This window comes from Saccopteryx leptura, chromosome 7 (genome assembly GCF_036850995.1).
Source record: "Saccopteryx leptura isolate mSacLep1 chromosome 7, mSacLep1_pri_phased_curated, whole genome shotgun sequence".
NCBI classification, from domain to species: Eukaryota; Metazoa; Chordata; class Mammalia; order Chiroptera; family Emballonuridae; genus Saccopteryx; species Saccopteryx leptura.
Window position 1 is genome coordinate 68,677,894 of NC_089509.1, and position 13,050 is coordinate 68,690,943.

At 35.0% G+C, this 13,050-nt stretch overlaps 1 protein-coding gene across 5 annotated transcripts in view; it reads right to left on the bottom strand.

Moving 5' to 3' along the window:
- Nucleotides 1-13,050, bottom strand: part of PDE1A (phosphodiesterase 1A) — a 401,691-nt gene that overhangs the window by 132,918 nt on the left and 255,723 nt on the right. The gene's annotated exons all lie outside the window — the stretch shown is intronic.

A 13,050-nucleotide genomic window follows, 5' to 3' on the forward strand; every position in this document is an offset into this window, starting at 1 on the left:
AACAACATTAAACTTTTAATGATCTTTTCTCAAAAAGAATGACGTTAATTTTTGATAATTCATGGCTTTTAAAATCAGCATGAACATTGTGAATGGAACAGGCTTTAATCTTCTTAGCTTTTTAGAGAGACTTTCTTTTCTTCTAATGATTAAAACACTTGGAGAAAAAATAAAAAGAAATGAAAATAGAAACACCACCTTGGAAAATAAAGGATTAGCTCTGTAATTCAATCAAACAGTTGCAGAAGGGAAATAATTTCTACCTTTGAACAAAGAGTACTGAGCTGTAGAAAATGATTGAGTATTTTTTAATCCAAATATAGAACTGCCACATTTTAAATGAAAAAATAATATAAAATGATGCAATTTTTATAACCAAGTACAGCATATACTTTAAGGTAACCTTCTAAGATATTGCTACATGACCCAATCTTGCAAAAAGACCACCTACATAACTAAGAATATTCTCATACTAAAAGTTTTGTGTGTCTATGAATGTCTTTATTAATTCTAGGATATAAAATGCCCAGGTTATCTAGTTCTATAGACCATGAATAATAAATAAATTAATAAATAAAATTTAAAAGATAATTGATCATCATTATACTCTTATCAATTTCCCCATTTGTGACCTTCTTGAAATACATAGGCAAATGTTATCATTGTGAAACTCAATAGTTTTATTTTATGGGATAAATAATTCGTAAAACAATTAGTGTCTTTAAAAATGGGTACAATTGTATAGCAAATACTATTAACCTTTCGTATATATTTATAGTCTACATTTAAAGAATCAAAAAAATCTCACTGAGATGAAGAATAGATAATGGGAAAGTATTTTTTTAAGTATAAAAGAATATATAATTATTCTCCCTCTGCTTTCAAAATCAAGATTTAGGTAAACTATCACTTTACTTCAAGAATAATTTTTTTTTTTTCAGAGACAAAGAGAGTCAGAGAGGGGGATAGATAGGGACAGACAGACAGGAATGGAAAGAGATAAAAAGCATCAATCATTAGTTTTTCCTTGCAACACCTTAGTTGTTCATTGATTGCTTTCTCATATGTGACTTGACCATGGGCCTTCAGCAGGCCGAGTAACCCCTTTCTCAAGCCAGCGACCTTGGGTCCAAGCTGGTGAGCTTTTTTGCTCAAACCAGATGAGCCCGCACTAAAGCTGGCGACCTCGGGGTCTTGAACCTGGGTCCTTCGCATCCCAGTTCGATGCTCTATCCACTGCACCACCACCTGGTCAGGCTAAATTTTTATTATATAAATAGGCATTGCATAATTCCCAGCATGTTAAATTCCTTTTAAGTACAGAACTACAAACACACAAATAGAAATGCTTTCAAGATCAATATTTTTCCTCCTTAGAGGCAAAAGAACATATTGACTTTAAAGAGGGAACTAAGCAGCCTAGTTACTGTCACCCTTCTGAAATACTGTAGGCTATGTGGATCAGGGACTCTCTTTAGAAGGTCATATATTTAAATAAATATGGATACTAAATACATATTTAAATACACATATATTTAAACACATTTAAATACATAAAATATATAATAGATTTAAATATATTTACATTTATAAAAATATATTTATTGTTTTACATAGTAAATATATTTTATATATAAATTTAAATATATGTGTTCTGATGAAGATAAAGTAGTGAACTTCACCTACTAGTAAGGTATTTATTTCAACCAGAAAGGTTAGGAATAAGGTGCAAACATAGCAGACCCACTGAAGATATTTAACATGTCATGCCATTCTTTGGACCTTAGAAAATGCATATTTAGTACTAAGCTCAGATAGTCACTCTGTGCTAAATATCTTTTACTTGTCTCTCAGTGTATTCTCCTGGTCTCACTGCTGCTCCTTGCACTGAGAGGGGAAACTAGAGACCACATCTGGCATCCAGCTGGGTTTCACAGATGGGAAACATCAGCAGTAAATAGGGAGGAGAAGAGTGAAGCCATCATATTATTCTCCTCCTTTCCTTGGAGGGCCAACCTCTTCTCCACAGAAGGCCACTTGTCAGGCAGCCTTCTTCACAGACTTCTCAGTCAATATCTTTCTGTCATCAGGGATAACACATCTGCTAAGCCACATGGTACTAGCCTAGAAATATTGTATTGTCCTGATGGTTCCCTACATTCATCCCACAGCTATAAACATTCCCTTTATTAGTTGTTCCTCAAATTACCCATTTGGACTGTGTTGTCTTCTTTGCCTAACTTCTATCACACCTCTTAGAATGCTGTCCCTTCATACTATGATTCTATGTGGCTGTTGAAAAGATTGTAGAGATAGGGCTGTAAGGACTGAGGGGGATTCACCTTTTTTCTGGTAGTCATGGAGAGGAGCAACACACCGGTTGGAGAGCTACTTCCAGTTTTCTGTAGTGATCCTCATTACATTGAGCTCTGGCTCATGGAAACTGCATAAAATGCTGCATCATAGGGAATGCAGGAGAGCGATGAGAACAGTCAATTTCACACAGGAGGACCTGCCTGCCTGCTAAAAGGGGTATTTATGGGTGTTAGCTGGAGCTAGCTGGGTCATCTCAAGAATGTGTGGCATAATTTTTAAAAGTAAGAAAAATAGAAATAGACAAAAATAAATTTGTAGCTTGTATTTGAGCCCCTGAAATGTTATTAACATAACATAGAGGGATTGCAAAGGTAAAAAAAAAGCTACACGAGAGAGAACAGAAAAAAAGATAATAGCAGAGAAATATTTACAACAGTTAAAAAAAAATAAGTAGTGAGATATGGAGACTGACTTAGCAGATACCAAGCAAGAAAAATGAACCAAAATTCTTTTAAAGGGTGATTACAGAAGGAGCAAGGCAATTAATTCCTACACAACCTCAGAACAGCACATCAAAGATTTTACAATGCAAGATGGTGAAAATATTTTTTTGAGCTTTCAGATGCCTTTCTCTCTCCCAAATAGTGGGGAACTATACTTACCTATCCCTAAAGCAAACCTGGAAACAAGACAGACTGCCAGATTGAAAACAGGGATTCAACGAGAGACAGCCTGTTGAGTGATGACACCCTAGGTTCCTTCGTCTTACTTATTTACAGAAGGAAGATTGGGGAATTTACTGCCTGGAGAGACTGAAAATCTCCAGAGACATGACATTTTGGAAACAAACAATTCACAGATGGCTCACCCTTGCGTGAAGCCCAGCAGGTAACAAACACCACCTATGCCCAGAAAGATTCTAATCACTGCTCAGAACCATCCTCTTTAATATTAATGGCCTGTCAACAATGAACAAGCACTGAAGAAAAACCTCCAACATAAAAGAAATAGATAAATATAACAAATAAAGAAACTCGGAAGATATTAAAACAATACAGAGGCAAAAAAAAAAAAAAAAAAAAAAACAACTAAAAAAAGTGAGAAAGGTCAGAGAAGAGATTCATCCATAAAACAAGAACATGGTGCTAATTTTTTAAACATAATACATGGTGACAAAAGGGCTCTTAGAAAATGACACTAATGATTTACATAAAATAAGCAGAAGGGGTAGAGGAAAAAGTGTCATATGCCATAAAGGGGTCAAAAAGACAGCAAGATGAATAAGAAAGTAATAAACATAAAACGTGAAGGCCAGTACAGGATATCTAACACTCAGATAACTAGAATTATATACCATCGGAATAGAGGAAAGGATCAAAGAAAAAGTCAGTTTCCCAGAACTAAGAATCTCTCTTTTGAAAGGGTCCACTAGGGTCAGTTTCATGGACCTGTAATTTGGTAGTCTTATAGGACCTTGTGCTTAAAAGGATCCCACCATGGGTTTAGTATTCTGCTCTCATCATCTTGAAATTCTTTTAACAAGAGGCCTCACATTTTCATTTGCACTGGACCTTGTATATTATTCAGCTGGTCCTAGGGTCAATCTAAAAGTTTACATGCAGCCAAGTTATCAATTAAGTTTGGAGAAAGAAAGAACAAGGACATTCTTATACATTCAATGACCAAAAGTTTGACTTTCCATAAATTCTTTTTCAGGAAGCCACTGGGAGAAGCATTTGACCAAAATAATGACATAACAAAAAATTTAATAGAAATAAGCAAAGAAGAGAAGTCTTGAAATAAGAGACATGTGCCCATCCTAGGAATTAACAGGTCTAGACTGAAGTAGAAGTGCAGGGGATAGGAAGTAGAAGGGAGTCTCCAAGGGAAGAAATGGAGCTGATGAATAATAGAGTTGAAAAGATGTTTGGAACTTTGCTTTGGCAGGTTAGTTGAGCATTCATAAAATTATAAAACATACATAAAAAGTATAAGAATTATTAAATCAAAAAGAAAGGAAAAAGTTATACAAGATAGAAAAGTCATTTGACACTATTTAATGGGAAAGTGAATAATATTTATAAATCACAATGCAATAAGCAATAGTGACTGAAAAAAAAAGGTATAACTGTTTTGAAAAGATGAGCATGACCAGGTGGTGGCACAGTGGATAGAGCATTGAACTGGGATGCGGAGGACCCAGGTTTGAGACCCCAAGTTTGCCAGCTTGAGCCCGGGGTTGCTGGCTTGAGTGTGGGATCATAGACATGATACCATGGTCTCTAGCTTGAACCCAAAGGTCGCTAGCTTGAAGCCCAAGCTCACTGGCTTGAGCTCAAGGTTGCTGGATTGAGCAAGGAGTCACTCACCCTGCTGTAGCCCCCTCGGTCAAGGTACATATGAGAAAGCAATCAATGAACAACTAAAGAGCCTCAAGGAAGAATTGATGCTTCTCAGCTCTGTCCCTTCCTGTCTGTCTGTCCCTATCTGTCCCTCTCTCTTACTCTCTTACTCTCTCTCTCTCTCTCTCTCTCTCTCTCTCTGTCACACACACAGAAAAAGATGAGAGTAAGGAAGTTGATGAAGTTAATAGAAGAGAGCTATTTCCTGTTATCATTATGAATGTTGATTGATAAAGTATGAAGTTAATAAATCAAGAAATAGTAAAAGCATATTATTTGGAAATATGCTAAAAAAGTAAGAATTATAAAGAACTAAACCATTGAGATTATTTATTCTTGGGAAATTGGCTGCTTTTTTAGTAATAATAAAAAATTTTAATGACAATCTATTAAGATAGAATTTTCAATATATTGCTCACAAGAGATTTAATTTGGAAGTCAGTTCCTTTACTTGTTAGTTTTGGAATCACTGACCATGACAAATTTAAATGACTGAAAAGTAACAAGATGTCAAAATTTATGTTAAAAATGGAAGCAAAGACTTTGAAAGGGTACAAAGTGTTCCAATCATGAGTTGAATATGTTGAACTCCAGTTCTAAGCTCTTTTGGAAACATAATGAAGCCCATGGAGAGAAAATGACACATGATAACTATACACCTGTTCATCACATGTTCCATGCTCATGAATTAAACTGACTGAAAATAGGCATATATATTTCAGGTTGGAGGTAGATACACGAAAGAAATATGCATCAGGTAAGAAAGTGAAAGGGAGATAATATAAAATATGAGAGTATAGTGAACTATGATGGCTGAATTTATTATATAGTTTTTGCAAATTCAGAGAGGGGAAAAGTTTTGAGTTGTGCCACAAAAGTAAACTTAGAATGTGTATAGTTTTGATATGTGGTATATGGTTAAGCAAAAAAATTGTTTATGCATTACTGACAATACTTTAAAATGAAGGAGATACTTGTCAGTGCTAAAAACAAAAATGAAAAAGCAATTCACGTGATTCAATTGTAAGAGTAGAAGTCAGTATTTGCTTGACATTTCAAAGAGTCCTCACCCTGGTAAGATCAATCTTATTCTCTATAGTAGCTTGACAATGATTAATTATTTTTTTGAAAGAAAAACCCTAGCAGAAATTGATCAGCTCAAGAAGACTTGAAGTTATTTATTTTTTTTTAAGTAGGCCAAACACAGTTTAAACAGATTTGTGCAGAGTAGTGAAAACATAAGCAGGCCCTGGCCGGTTGGCTCAGTGGTAGAGCGTCGGCCTGGCATGCGAAAGTCCCGGGTTTGATTCCCGTCCAGGGCACACAGGGGAAGCACCCATCTGCTTCTCCACCACCCCCCTCCTTCCTCTCTGTCTCTCTCTTCCCCTCCCGCAGCCGAGGCTCCATTGGAGCAAAGATGGCCCAGGCGCTGGGGATGGCTCCTTGGCCTCTGCCCCAGGCGCTGGAGTGGCTTTGGTCGCGGCAGAACGATGCCCCAGAGGGGCAGAGCATCGCCCCCTGGTGGGCATGCCGGGTGGATCCTGGTCGGGCACATGCGGGAGTCTGTCTGACTGTCTCTCCCCATTTCCAGCTTCAGAAAAAAACAAACAAACAAACAAAAAAACATAAGCATTGATGATGAAAGGCTTAAAGTTGAAATTCCAAGGTTCAACTTTATTTTCTGCCCCAAACTGGTATCCTTTATATTGGCTAATAGATAATTTTATAGTTTCTTATACACTCTTCATAAAACATCTTCTATTAAACAATAACATTAATAAAATAGAAATCTTATTAATGATCACTAAATATAGGCAAAGGATGATCAGATTTTCAAAAACAGTTGAAGAAAAAAATACCACTCTGTAATTCTGTAATTAGTAAGCACAACCTAAATCACTGTAATATACAGAAGTCTGCAAGGCATGCCAGCATCATAGAACCAGAAGCATCTCTAATATACACTATAATAAGGTAAAAATGTTATTCTCTCTTTGCTGTCTTATTTATTTAAGGTCTATGGCTCTTTAAGCTTAATAAGCTTAATGCCTTTTTTTCAGATCCCAGAATAATCTCACAACATAGAAATTACATCTGTTTATTTATGTTCCCACAGTTAAAGAGCAATACCCAGATAACAAAGATCAGAGACCAACTGGCTGTTAGTCTTCTTTAGGACTGATGCTCTGAGGAGCCAATGACCAATCAAAGCAGAGTAATATTGGTTGTTGGAAAGACTAATCTTCCTTTTAGACTATTCATTCATAGACTTGACTTTTTTGTGTGTGACAGAGACAGAGAGAGGGACAGATAAGGACAGACAGACAGAAAGGGAGAGAGATGAGAAGCAACAATTCTTCGTTGCGGCACCTTAGTTGTTCATTGATTGCTTTCTCATATGTGCCTTGACCAGGGGACTACAGCAGACTGAGTGACCCCTAGCTCAAGCCAGGGCTACCTTGAGCTCAAGCCGGTGAGTCTTGCTCAAAACAGATGAGCCCGTGCTCAAGCTGGCGACCTTGGAGTTTCAAACTTGGGTCCTCTGCGTCCCAATCCAATGCTCTATCCACTGCGCCACCACCTGGTCAGGCTTGACTTGACTTTTTAAAAGTTCTGCTTTTTTATTCTCCATAATGAATAACTATGGAAGGAGATCAATCTTGGTTTTCTACCCTGTAGCTTATGGGGTTTCAAAGTTACAAAAGATTTTTTAAGATCTATTTTAAAGAGATTTTTGTAAGAGCTAAAATATGAAAGTTTTTTTTTTCCCTTCTTTGGGCTTTATTTTTAAAATGTCTTTATCAGTGTAAATCACAAAATTAAATACTTATATTTAATTTATAAATATATAATTTTATAATATCTAATTAAATATATTATACATATATAAAATTTTAAATAAAAATTAGTAGTTTCTTTACCCACTCACTCTCTCTCTATGTTCTGTTCAGTTCACCAGGGATATCTATATACTTTAAAATCTTTGGGCTATTTCTTCTGAGATTTTTCTCCATATTTTTAAATGCTATACTTATTCTGCTATTTATTGACTTGATAACATTGATATTATCTATTGGCTTCCTGTTGTTGTAGATGAGGATTTATGTGTTTTACATTTTTCTTCCAAAATCCATTCACCTCTGGCACATATTTTATTAACCTGCTTTTGTGTTGGAGACCTCTGTTTCAGAGCTTTTTATTCTCTGCCTAAAATCTGGATGAGATACCTCCAGCTCTAAAACACAGCTGTCAGCCTCAGACCTCCCCTGCACACTCTCTTCTGACATTGATCACCTGGTTATGAATACTGTAACTTTGCCTTTTCTGAATTTTCCCATTTTGCTGGAAAAAAAACAACACCACACCCCACATTCTCCACTAGTTTCCAAGAAAGTGTGCATTGACATAAATCTTTGAGCCTCCAAATACTACAAATATTTGTTGTTTCATTCCATTTGATAGTTTGACAGAGTATTTTAGACTGATAAAATTTTTACTCAAAATTTGAAAACGTTGCTTCACTTCTTACCTAAGGGGAGTCGTGTGTTTGGTTACTATTCTGCTCTGACAAATACCATTATTCCTCTTGTTTATATATTTCAAAAATTTATTAAAATATCCTATTCTTTAAAGCCTTTTTGTTTTTTTCTCTTTAATTTTTTGGGTTTATAAAATTTTACTCTCCTATTATTTCTGGGAAGGTTTTGAGTGGAAAAAAGCTAATATATATGACAATCCACAATCTCTATTCAAAAATAAGAATTTTACTTTCTTGCTGACTAATTAAATGAGCAAAAAAAAGAATAAAGAAGATAAGTACAACTAAGATGAAAACTTCTTTTTGATAAAGTATTTGAATAACAACAAAATAACAATAATGAAGCAAGAAACTTATAGGGCTGGTGAAAATGGGTATTATCCATTTGGTATTGATAAAAATTATAGAGCATTTTTTACTAATAGAAGATTATCTGTCTTTTTCTGGGGCAAAAAGAATGGCTGGAGTACAAGGAACAATAAATTATATGCCTGAATTGTGGTGGCAGAGTGGATAAAGTGTCAACATGGAACACTGAGGTTGCCGATTCAAAACCCTGGGCTTGCCTAGACAAGGCACATATGGGAGTTGATGCTTCCTCCTCCTCCTCCTTCTGTCTCTCTCATGTCTCTAAAATAAATATATAAAAGTCTTTAAACAAATTAAATTATAGCTGAAAGTCCGTTTAGATAGTAGGCAAAATCGAGTTTAATCTAGAAATTGGAAACTGTCTCTTGACTTGTATGCAATGAAATACCATAGTTTTCCATTAATTGCTTGCATCACCCCCTGAATTATAACTCGAAAAGCTCAAGTAGACATATTCCAATGGAGTCTGTGTATTTTTAAATTTGTGAGTCATTCTCATTTGTTAATTTTAGCACTCATTTTCTGTCCTCATCACTTTCACATTTTCATTTGAAGGTGTGATGCTCTCTCAAGTTCTATCACACAGATGCTGGTTTTCCACTGCAAGTTGATTTTAAAATAAATGTTCTATGAAAAAAATCATGCTGAAGAATATTATACTGAGCATTTTGCTTCATTGGTAGTTAAAAGAACATTCCTTAAAGAAATGTTTTTCAAAGAAACTACTTAAAACAAGCCTATGGAACAAATGACCATGCAACGCTAAAATTATATCAATATAATAGCAAAGTAGTATTAAGAAACATATCTGAGGCCTGACTGTGGTGGCGCAGTGGATAAAGCGTCGACCTGGAAATGCTGAGGTCGCCGGTTCAAAACCCTGGGCTTGCCTGGTCAAGGCACATATGGGAGTTGATGCTTCCAGCTCCTCCCCCCTGTCTCTCTCTCCTCTTTCTCTCTGTCTCTCTCTCTGTCTTTCTCTCTTCTCTCTAAAATGAATAAATTAAAAAAAAAAGAAACATATCTGAATGCTCACCATATAAACAGGAAGACTTGATCTGAACTCCAGTAAGTAACTGCCCCATGAAAGAGCCAGATGTTGAGCATCTGTGGATGCTACTATTGCAGTTTAGAAAGAGAGAATAACTATGCAAACTCACTGTACTTTATAGTCACCATGTGCTTTTACAGCTAGACAAAAACTAGAGAAATCAGTGGACTGTGACAAATGTCAGTATGTCTAAAGAGGTGAGGTTGTGTGTAAAGGAATTTTTAAGTACTTCTCTCAGTGGCTGCTTAGACTGGTACATTCCATCTGATCTAGCAAGTAAATGTTGACCAAAAATAATAATAATAATAAATAAAAATATATATAATTTAATGCAGTGAACAAGCAAATGGTCAATTTAGTTTGTAACACTAATTCAAACATTTTGAATTTAATGTTAAGTGCAGTTAAGATATTTTAGAGAAATAAACCTTAGACTAAAATGTTGAAGAAAACATTATGTTATTAATATAATTTTGTATTTTATTATTGATGACTTAGATCCTTCCCTCAGTAACTGTGACCTTCTGTGATCTAGAACAATATCACACTCAATAACATCAAGTAATTATAGCATTGCAGATAGGATGTTAGTACCATTTAGCTTAACCTTGAAATGGGAATAAGGTCATCCAGTTAACTCTGATGATTCAACCCATTTACCTCACAGAGATTTTTAACTATAAGCTTAACCTCTCAATCACTCTTCCCCTTACTTGTCCTCATTATCCTCTTGCTCTGGAGCCCTTTCTTCTAATGACTCCCTACTATTGAAGTTGTCTTTCATTATCTATACTTAGCTAGGCTATTCTTCTACTCCAAGAAGAGGTCAAGGGAAGTCACTGAGCACTTAAAAATAAAACTTTATTGAGAAATCTCTGACATACAATTTTATATGTTTAAGGTATGCAATTTAATGTATGTATTGTGAAAAAATTGCCACAATCAAGCTAAATAGCTTATTCATCACTTCTACATAGTTACTGTGTGTGTGTGTGTGTGTGTGTGTGTGTGTGTGTGTGTGTGTGTAGGGGTGAAATTTATTTTAAGATATATCCACTTGGCCAATTTTAAGTGTACGATATGGTATTGTTAACTTCTGACTTGATGTACATATACTTGTCAAGTTGGTGACCTTTCCTCCAATCTCCTGCCTTGACTTCAGCTATCAATCGTCTTCTCTCAGAAAATCCTACTATGTGGATGAAATTTATCCCATTGTACTAATTAGGTTTATAGGTGTTCTTGGTACTGTTAAATCCAGTTTGAAGCAACTTTAACTCAAGATTACAAAAAACTGAGTACAAAAGCATCAATTCTCTCTAAATTTTAACTTGCCATTCCATTACCTACAACACATTGAAGAATCCTAATATTAATGACCCTATACACCCATATTATATTTTATATTCTAATATGAAAGTTTTCTTTTAGTGGTCTGTATATGTATATTTGCAAAAGTGCATGAATCCAAAAATTGGTCTTATTTCCCTACAATATACTTAGAATTTAATTGAATTTTTACAGCTTATAAGTGATCAATCAAATATATGAATATGTAGTCCAAAAGCATGTCTTGTGGCATAATAAATCTCAGTCCTAAATTATTGGCAGTTTCATTTATTCAAGAAACTATTTAATATACATCTAAAGATCATAAAGCTTATTTAGTCCTCAAAAAAGCCCTAATAAATTATCTCAATTTAAAAATGAGGACATTGAGGCTTTGAATTAACTAACCTCTCTACATCTATACTGTTGAATACTAGAAAAGGCATATCTAAAACAAGTCTATATTTTTTAGAAATATAGGCTTTTTTCTCTCAAATTCTTAAACTGTCAACTTTTGATGTAATCCTTCCTAAGGATTAGTCAAGATAATAGCAAAGTAAATAATACTGATCATTTATTGAGTATCCACATAAGTACAACCAGGTAAATCCTACACTTAGTAGTCACCCATATGGCAGTTTTCAGTGATTCTGATGGAATTCTTCAACCATCAAGTGTTTTCAAGAATAATACAACACATTGCTTAAAGTCTCATCTTTTGAGGAGTCTTCCTTTTCAATATGAGAACATGGTTTTGCTATGTAAGATACCTGGGTTTTACACACACACACACACACACACACACACACACACACACACACACACGCTTTATAACTCAGTGGTGGCCTTCATTAAATGTTTTAGAAGACAAACTCTTAGATTAGAAAAATGATATGGGGCTCTGTTCGGGCTTTTGATTTTATTTCTGAAATTGTTCCCTTCTTAAAACTTTTCACCATTAGCTCAAAACAAATCATGTGTGACCAAAAGCTTAAAAAGGAAAGATACAGATCTGAAGTTTTTCTGGAAGGGAACAAAAAACACTTTGATCCAGAAAATAATAAATCATTCTTAAGGACTAGAATCTTGACCCCAAAATAAAAGACACAAAGAAACATCATTATAGCTTAGCATTTTTCTGACAAAAATACGAAGATTATAAAGTGAAAGTCTTGACAAGGGAGAATGCTTTTGATTTAATTAGTGGTTAGCTAGAACTCCATGGTAACACACCCACACTTGTGAGAAGCATCATGTCTCTTAAAAGAGCGTATATTTTCAAACCTCATTTTAACATCTTGTTTTAAGGATGATGCAAAATGTCAATGACATCTTAAGACTTAATGTTACTTAGACCTACTGGGGCATTAGAAACTCAGGGAGGTAGTATTATAATAATAAAACTTACTATGATCAAGTACAATATATACCCTGTTTTTCTTTCTGCTACAACTTAACTAGGTCCCAGATTTCAAGCAGCTAGTGATCTGATAACACTACGCTATCCTACTGCAGGACAATATATAAATTTAAGAGTAAGTACGGTAAGGAGATAACTTATATGGAAAAGCACAGGAAAGTGCTTCAGGCAAGAAGCATTGAGATCCCATTAGAACCTCATTGTCTATGGTCTTAGATTCTAGTTTGAGGATTCTAGTCCTTGTACTACATGAGGGATTTTAAGAAATGGTCACAGTGAGAGTATATTTTGTACGTTTGTTTTTTCAGTGTTATTTTGCCATCTATTCAACACCTTCTCTCCTTACTGCTATCACCTTAATTCACTTATTTTACTGTATTAGTTCCTATTTTAGTTACAGTACTTTTAACCATTCGAAGAGATAAAACTCTAAACCGCAGTAGTTTAACACAATCAAAGTTTAATTCTCACTCACAACATGGTCAAGTTGTGAGTTCCTGGTTAGTAAATAATTTAAGACCTAAGTTTCTTCCTTCATATGATGCTACTACTTTCAATACATGGCTTGCATGATCACTGGACTCACTCACTTCAAGCCAGTGGAGTGCAAAGTGCATAGATGGTT